The 8,486-nt window shown below is 39.6% G+C and overlaps 1 protein-coding gene across 1 annotated transcript in view; it reads left to right on the top strand.

Annotated features, from left to right (window-relative positions):
- Positions 1-255: 255 nt before the first annotated feature.
- LOC107666800 (oxidation resistance protein 1-like) overlaps positions 256-8,486 on the top strand; it is a 172,470-nt gene continuing 164,239 nt past the window's right edge. Inside the window, exon 1 of the mRNA XM_016458247.1 lies at positions 256-350. The gene's annotated coding sequence lies outside the window, so the exon portion shown is untranslated. The remainder of the gene's footprint in view (positions 351-8,486) is intronic.

The raw sequence follows: 8,486 nt of genomic DNA, 5'->3' as shown, positions 1-8,486 counted from the left end.
TATATATATATATATAGATATATATATATATATATGCCTTATTTATTCGTATTGCTGTGACATACTGATAATGGATATTTTTGCATATTGTTCATATTTACCTTCATTCTTATACAGGAAAAACTGACTTTCTGTATAAATAAATCATTCCCTGTGTATGTGACATAAAGGATTTGGTATGATCCATTCCTCCCCTGTCTCAGTGGTTCAGGCTGTATTCAGAAGGTCAGATTACTCTGTGTGTGTCTCATCCTGCACACAGATGCGCATTACTGTGACCAGCTGCATAAACTCATCAGAAACGTCCGTGTACGAGAGACCTGCAACATGAAGACAGCTTCATTCTGAGAGTGAGTCCCATCTTTTCTTTCTGCTCTCTCTCTCTCTCTTTAGGGAATGATGCAGCAGCACCTGCATGCTCTGACATAGAGTCTTTAACACCTGGATGATAAAAGAGTTCATGCATGATGATACAGATTTATAGAGTAGATAGACTGATGTATTTATAGAGACTGTTGGGTGTTGTAATGGGTTTTGCATGATGTTCAGAGACTGGACACACAGGAATCACTGTCTGTAGTTTGCAATTGTATCATATAGATGTGCTCTTCCAAGTTTTGCTGGTGTTGTGATACTTGGATGACTAGTTTCAGAAAAAAAGTTAAAAAAATAAGTAATAATAGTAATAATAAAATTGTCTTTAATTTCCAGAATTGGTAGTAAATTAAGGCTAGAGTTTTTTCTTTTTTCTTTTTAATTAATATATTTTAACTGATTATTAAATAATATGGAAAAAAAATTATGAATAATATTATTATTGTTTTTAGTTTGTTATTCATTCTTTTTTTAACATTCTCCTTCAAAGATATGTTAGCTGCGACAAATTTTCTTGCTGTGCAGCTTTGAATGATTCTACTTTTGATTTATACTACAAACAGAACACAAAAGCTAAAACAATGATGCATTTGAAAGCATCCCGTCCTCTCATGTGAGGAATCCTGTTTGAGTCGCTGCATGAAGATCTTCTCACAGAAACACAACATCTTTAACTTGAGCAATCTTATCCACTTTAAATAAGACTCACACTCACAGTTTAAGAGTAATTTACTTTAAATACTGATTCCTTGTATTGTGTTTTGAATTGTCAGAGTGATGTTCCCTGAGAGCGACTCGGTGACTGAAATCCTACACCCTTGTTTATCTCCAACTGTGTGTTTAAAATAACATTGAACTTATTGCTCATGGACTCTTAAACATTTAAGTACAAATTTCAAATGTTTCAAAATGACCTAAAATATTATCATAATGCATATGCCATTGCTAAATGTTCTACCTGCTGTTCAGATAAAGATATTTTTGTCATGGTGTTGAAAAACAGATTTTCCTTCAATGTTAAAGAAGGACATGTGTGTCGTCCATCTCATACTCTAGGTGGCGCTCTTCATCATAGATGTGCTTTCAGAAAACTTTCCTGCTTTCAGTGAGAATCAAAAAGCAGCTTGAGACCTTGAATCAGTTTTTTGTGTGTCATCATAGACTAAATATTGAAGAAGCTGTCCTGAGTGGGGAGTTTAAATGCATCTGATATGTATAAAACATTAAATTGCAGAGGAAACTAGAAATAGAAATAGAAATAGAAAATGTATGTTGCTCTGTAGCAGCCTGTGGAAGAACAATATTTGTCAAATTTAGGATAAATCTTTGCAGTGCACAAGTTTTATGCTTATAATGTTGTAGCGGTGCATTGTGAAATGAAGTCTGACACATTGCTCTGCTTTACATCGTTCTTAAGAACACTGGTAAAATGGTTAAATCAATGTAAAGTGTAGCCTGTGAATATTAATCGGTACAGTGTAGTATTCTTTGACATGTGAGTTCAGATTAAATATTCAGAGAAGCACAGACTCACTAGAGGATTTGATTTATCTATAATGAACATAACCTTCCTCTCGGTTCATACAGAACATAGACACTCTGACAGTCATGTTTCAGATAATAAATCTCACTCGTAATAAGCGCCTTTGAGTAGGACAGCCATTATAGGTGCTCATTTTATGGTGAAATGTAAAGGTAGAAATCTTGACAGCCATTTCCTTTTCTTGTGACACTAAAATGACAGATGCTTTATCGACTGTTCATGGCTACAATGTCATTTGTTCCACTGGAAGATCAGTTATGATCTTCACTGTTTCCTTCTATGACTTAATCATAGTGTGAAATGTAACATAAGATAATAGATATATATATAGTCATATATATATATATATAGAGAGAGAGAGAGAGAGAGAGAGAGAGAGAGAGAATATGTTGTTTGTTAACATGTTCAGTGTTTATTTTTATATTTTCCAGTTTTATTTTTAAATTAATTATTTGGTAATTTTATTAGTTCAAGTTTTTTATAGTTTTATTTCAGTTTAAGTTTTAGTTATTTTAGTACCATGATTTACACTTAATTGTTGAAATAATATTGTATTTTTTTTCGATTAACATTTATTTTAGTTTGAGGAAATGTATTTATGGTTTTTAGTTTACAGTTACATTTATTTTGTAATTAAATTACGTAACGCCGTTACATGTAACTAGTTACTCCCCAACACTGGATGTGTATTTGATGCAGCTATAGGATGTTGTTCTGTATGTATGTATGTATTGTATTGTGTATATATGTGACCCTGGACCACAAAACCAGTCTTAAAGGGATACTCCACCCCAAAATGAAAATTTTGTCATTAATCACTTACGCCCATATCGTTCCAAACCCGTAAAAGCGTCGTTCGTCTTCGGTAAGATATTTTGGAGGAAAACCGGGAGGCTTGTGACTGTCACACTGGCTACGTTTACATGCAACCAAATAATCTGTTTGTAATCGGATTGAGGGCTTGGACTGAAAAGCCTTAATCGATCCGATTGAGCTTGATCGGAATGAGACCGTAAAAGCTTTGTTCGTCTTCGGAACACAATTTAAGATATTTTGGATGAAAACCGGGAGGCTTGTGATTGTCCGAATTACTGCCAAGTAAATCACACTGTCAAGGTCCAGAAAAGTATGAAAGACATCGTCAGAAGAGTCCATCTGCCATCAGTGGTTCAACAGTAACGTTATGAAGCGACGAGAATACTTTTTGTACGTGAAGAAAAAAACCCCGGCTTTATTCAACAATTCGTCTCCTCTGTGTCTCTCCGCATCACCGTAGCGCCATTTTGGAGAACATCCGCTGAACTCAAACTGCGTACGCTATTCTGTGTCAGCCGCGACACAAGGATACTTTTCTATGTGTATTTACACTTTGATTTGAACGAAAACAGCGCATCTGTGCAGCGTGGCTGACACAGAAGAGCGTACGCTGCTTGCGTCCAGCGGATATTTACTTGGCAGTCAATGGGACAGTCACAAGCCTCCCGGTTTTCATCCAAAATATCTTAAAGGATATTAAGTAAAGATCATGTTCCATTAAGATATTTTGTAAATTTCCTACTGTAAATATATTAAAACTTAATTTTTGATTAGTAATATACATTGCTAAGAACTTAATTTGGACAATTTTAAAGGCAATTTTCTCAATATTTTGATTTTTTTTTGCACCCTCAGATTCCAGATTTTCAAATAGTTGTATCTCGGCCAAATCCTAACAAATGTATGTATGGTTTGTCCTATTCTAACAAACCATACATCAATGGAAAGCTTATTTATTCAGCTTTCAGATGATGTATAAATCTCAATTAAAAAAAAAATGACCTTATGATTGGTTTTGTGGTCCAGGGTCACATATTTACTGTTCAAATGTTGGGGTTGGTTCGTTCTTTCTTTCTTTCTTTCTTTCTTTCTTTCTCTCTCTCTCTCTATATATATATTACTGACCCCAAAATTATTTGTTCCCTTTAGTTTATTATGACAACAATCGCGACTAACAAATCCACACACTTTTGTTCTGCCTTCAGATTTCAAAAGCTTCAAATTCATATTCGTATGAGATAAATGTCATGTCCTCGCACACCATCTATTTCCTATTTCTCTAATTGCACAGGGGACCTTTTCTCGTCTCTTAGTGAAATTAAAATTCTGCTCCATTCTCTCTGAAAGGCACAGTCACATGAAAGACTGAACAACATGACAGCTTGTCTCTCTCAGATTCTTTCAAAATGAAGGTTTCACTTCAGTGTTGATGGATCACTTATTTACAGCACATTAAAAAAAAAGATTTCCAATTAAAACTATGGCTCTGTTCCAATACCAAGTGAGCTGGCTTGCAAGAAGAAATTTCTCTCACTCCACCCTCTTGTATACATTATTTCAAAGAACTTACCGCAATGCATTCTGGGATTTTCATCTCCAAGATGCATACAGTGCTTCCTTTTTTAATTTGATTAGAATGAAATATCGTAATCACACTTTTGGAACATACTTAAAATGCTGCCTATGTAGTCAGCTCACTAGGTTTTGGAACAGAATCACTGTGTTTGTGTTGTTTTTGTTTTGAACACTGCAACAATGATTTTTTTTTTTTCTATATCTACAGCATTATAGTCCATATATAATCCTAAATCCAAAGAAGCCGGTCGGAGTCCTCCAGGTGGTAGGAGCTTTACTGGTTCAGGCTACAGAGATTTATCATGCAGCCGCACTTCATTTATGAATTAATAGTGCGCTGACGCAAACTAGTCAATGATTTATGGGACAGACGGAAAAAGCTGAAATATCAAGACTTTAAAAAGGGTTGTGTGGGACTGCATAAAAATGTATTAGGGCCAGAGCAGGGCCGTCCTTAGGGGGGTGCAACTGGTGCGGAACTAAAAATGCTCCAAAACTCATGAAACTTTGCACACGCCTCAGAAGTGGCGAAAATTTACATCTGATATGGGTTTCAGAAGTGGGTGTGGCAAAATGGCTCAATAGCACCACCTGTATACATTCAACTGAGTGCGCCTCGGGCTACGTTTTACGTACATGTACGAAAATCGGTACAAACATGAAACACACCATTACCTACAAAAAGTCTCTTGGTACAAAATCCAAAACCCAACAGGAAGTCAGTTATTTTGAATTTCCTGTACGATTTTTGTGCAGTTTTTGCCATTTGCAGGCCTCGTACTTTGATGAACTCCTCCTACAGTTTTAATTGGATCATCTTCAAATTTGGTGAGGGTTATCTTAAGGCCTTTGTGACGTTAATTGCGAAGATCTTGAGTGTTCGTCAAAGGGCGTGTCCCTGGCGGCCTGACATAGTTTGATGTTTCGCCGTGAAACAAGAAGTTGCTGTAACTCAGGCAAGCAATGTCCGATCTGCCCCAAACTTCAGACATTTGATAGTTGTTCTGTCTTGAACACATACCCATGCCCATATTTAGTTATAGTCATAGCGCCACCTGCTGGCAACAGGAAGTGTCATGGTTAACACTGTTATGGACTCCTAGGAACATATTAAAAAGCGTCAACAAGTGTTAAATAGGCTGGCAACATGCTAGAAACATACTAAAACATACTAGCAACACTTAGCTAAGTGCTAAAGCATGCTATTAATGCAGTGAAACAGGAAGTTGCTGGAACTCAGTCATGCAGTGTCCAATCTGCCCCAAATTTAACAAGTTTGATAAGAGTCCTGTCCTGAAAACATTTACATGCCAATATTAATTTATAATTTATAGTGCCACCTGTTGGCAACAGCACATTTCATGTTTTACACTAACTCAAACATACCATGTTCAATCTGCACCAAATTTCACAGATTTGATAAAAGCCCTGGTCTGAAGACATGTACATGCCAACATTCAGTTACAGTCATAGCGCCAGGAAGTTTGGTACATATAAATGACTTTGACATATTCCTCCTATATTTATTACTTTAAATGCATATTGCCCACCGTTAGCTGTTTTCCTAAAGCCACCGGTTGGCGGTGAGCCCGGGTGCGGGGGCCTTGTCATCGCTGCTTTCAGCTTTAATTAGGAATGTTTCTTTTTCATGAGGAAAAAATGTCTAAGCTCTAAGTTTGTTAGTGATAGCACTGCTAATTAATGCTGTAAACATTTGTTTCACAGCAATGAACTTCTGCCTGTCTCATTTAATTGCATTATATGGTTTTGTGCATGGTTGATGCTGATACTGTTTTGCAACTGATTTCCCCTCAGCAATCAATAAAAATATCTGTCTATCTTTTTAATACTTAATTATTTTATATAAAAAGCAACAGACATTAGACAGATCATGGGTGAGGAATTTTTAGGCATGCTGTGAAGCCTTAACTATGTTAAAGGGGTGATATGATGTTGCTAAAAAGAACATTATTTTGTGTATTTGGTGTAATGAAATGTGTTTATGCAGTTTAAGGTTCAAAAAACATTATTTTCCACATACTGTACAGTATTGTTTCTCCTCTATGCCCCTCCTTTTTGAAACGCATCGATTTTTACAAAGCTCATCGATCTGAAAAGCAAGGTGTGCTCTAATTGGCCAGCTATCCAGTGCATTGTGATTGGCCGAATACCTCAAGCTTGTGACGGAAATGTTACGCCCCTATACAACTTAACCACTGATTTCTAGTTGTGTCCTCTTTTGGAAGGCCAAACAAAGTATTTTTGCTTTCACAACGAAACACAGCGTCACACACGACGGCGGCCTAGGAGCGGCCGGCGGGCTGAGTGAGAGGAGGCTGGTGAGCTTGAGAACGGTGCGGCCGGCGGATTCGACGAAGGAGCGGCCGGCGGGCTAGAGTGAGCGGAGGCTGGTGAGCTTGAGAACGGTGCGGCCGGCGGATTCGACGAAGGAGCGGCCGGCGGGCTAGAGTGAGCGGAGGCTGGTGAGCTTGAGAACGGTGCGGCCGGCGGATTCGACGAAGGAGCGGCCGGCGGGCTAGAGTGAGCGGAGGCTGGTGAGCTTGAGAACGGTGCGGCCGGCGGATTCGACGAAGGAGCGGCCGGCGGGCTAGAGTGAGCGGAGGCTGGTGAGCTTGAGAACGGTGCGGCCGGCGGATTCGACGAAGGAGCGGCCGGCGGGCTAGAGTGAGCGGAGGCTGGTGAGCTTGAGAACGGTGCGGCCGGCGGATTCGACGAAGGAGCGGCCGGCGGGCTAGAGTGAGCGGAGGCTGGTGAGCTTGAGAACGGTGCGGCCGGCGGATTCGACGAAGGAGCGGCCGGCGGGCTAGAGTGAGCGGAGGCTGGTGAGCTTGAGAACGGTGCGGCCGGCGGATTCGACGAAGGAGCGGCCGGCGGGCTAGAGTGAGCGGAGGCTGGTGAGCTTGAGAACGGTGCGGCCGGCGGATTCGACGAAGGAGCGGCCGGTGGGCTTGCGGCAACCACATGTGACGACCCCGGGCTGGACTCCGCTTCGTCCACAGTGAAAGCCAATCCGGCGATCCACTGCGCAAAGCTGACCTTATACGTCATTCCCTGGAACTGCTTCCAGTGTACAACAATGAGCGCAAGCTACATTAAAGTGATTATTACGTTTTGAATATGGATATTTTTCTTACAAAAACGCATCGATTCGCTACAGAAGGTCTTTGTTCACCCCCCGGAGCCATGTGAGACACATTTTTTTAATGAATGGGTGCATTTTATTTAACTTCTTTAGGACGGATGCATGCAATACACGCTGAGTGGCATTAAACAGCTTGAAAGATCAAAGACCATTTTTAATATAACTCCGACTGGATTCGTCTGAAAGAAGAAAGTCATATACACCCAGGATGACTTGAGGGTGAGTAATTTATGGGCTGATTTTCATTTTTGGGTGAACTAACCCTTTAACTATGAGCACACCGTTCATTAGCTCACAATTTTTTCAGCCATTAAAAGTTTTCAGATTGCATAATATTTAACAGTTAAGCAGTTTATGGTGCTGGAGATCCAGTGAAAGATTTAAATCCCAGTGTAAACAAAAGTACAGTGCCATCTGTAGATTAGAGAGGGATTTGCTCTTCTAAGCCCTAGTAACACAGCGACTGACCCTTGCAGCCTGGTTTATCATGTGTTACTCACGTGTTTCATGTATTAAACGAATAGTTCACCCAAAAGTGAAGATTTGCTGAAAATTGACTCACCCTCAGGCCATCAGTCTGAAGTTGTGTGGATTATTGTGATGATTTTATCAGCTGTCTGGGCTCTCATTCTGACGGCACCCATTCACTGCAAAGGATACATTGGTGTGCAAGTGATGTGATGCTAAAATTCTCCAATTCTGTTGACATCTGATGAAGAAACAAAGTTGTCAGCAAATTTTCATTTTTGGGTGAACTATTCCTTTAAAGGGCTCATATGATGCTTTTTTAAAGATCATTATTTTGTGTATTTACTCGTCGGAAATGTAATGCCCCTTACCATAATCGCGAGCTTCATCTTTCAAAATAAATGTAAAGACAGAGCCCGAAAGGGGAACAGAGTCGCATGACAGACACAGTGATGAAGCTGGCATGTGTTTGTGATGTGACCCCCTCTCTCTCTCTCTCTCTTTCTCTCTCTTTCTCTCTCTCTCTCTCTCTCTCTCTCTCTCACA

This window comes from Sinocyclocheilus anshuiensis, unplaced genomic scaffold (assembly GCF_001515605.1).
Source record: "Sinocyclocheilus anshuiensis isolate Anshui unplaced genomic scaffold, SAMN03320099.WGS_v1.1 scaffold267, whole genome shotgun sequence".
Lineage (NCBI taxonomy): Eukaryota > Metazoa > Chordata > Actinopteri > Cypriniformes > Cyprinidae > Sinocyclocheilus > Sinocyclocheilus anshuiensis.
This window is presented reverse-complemented; position numbering and strand designations above follow the sequence as displayed.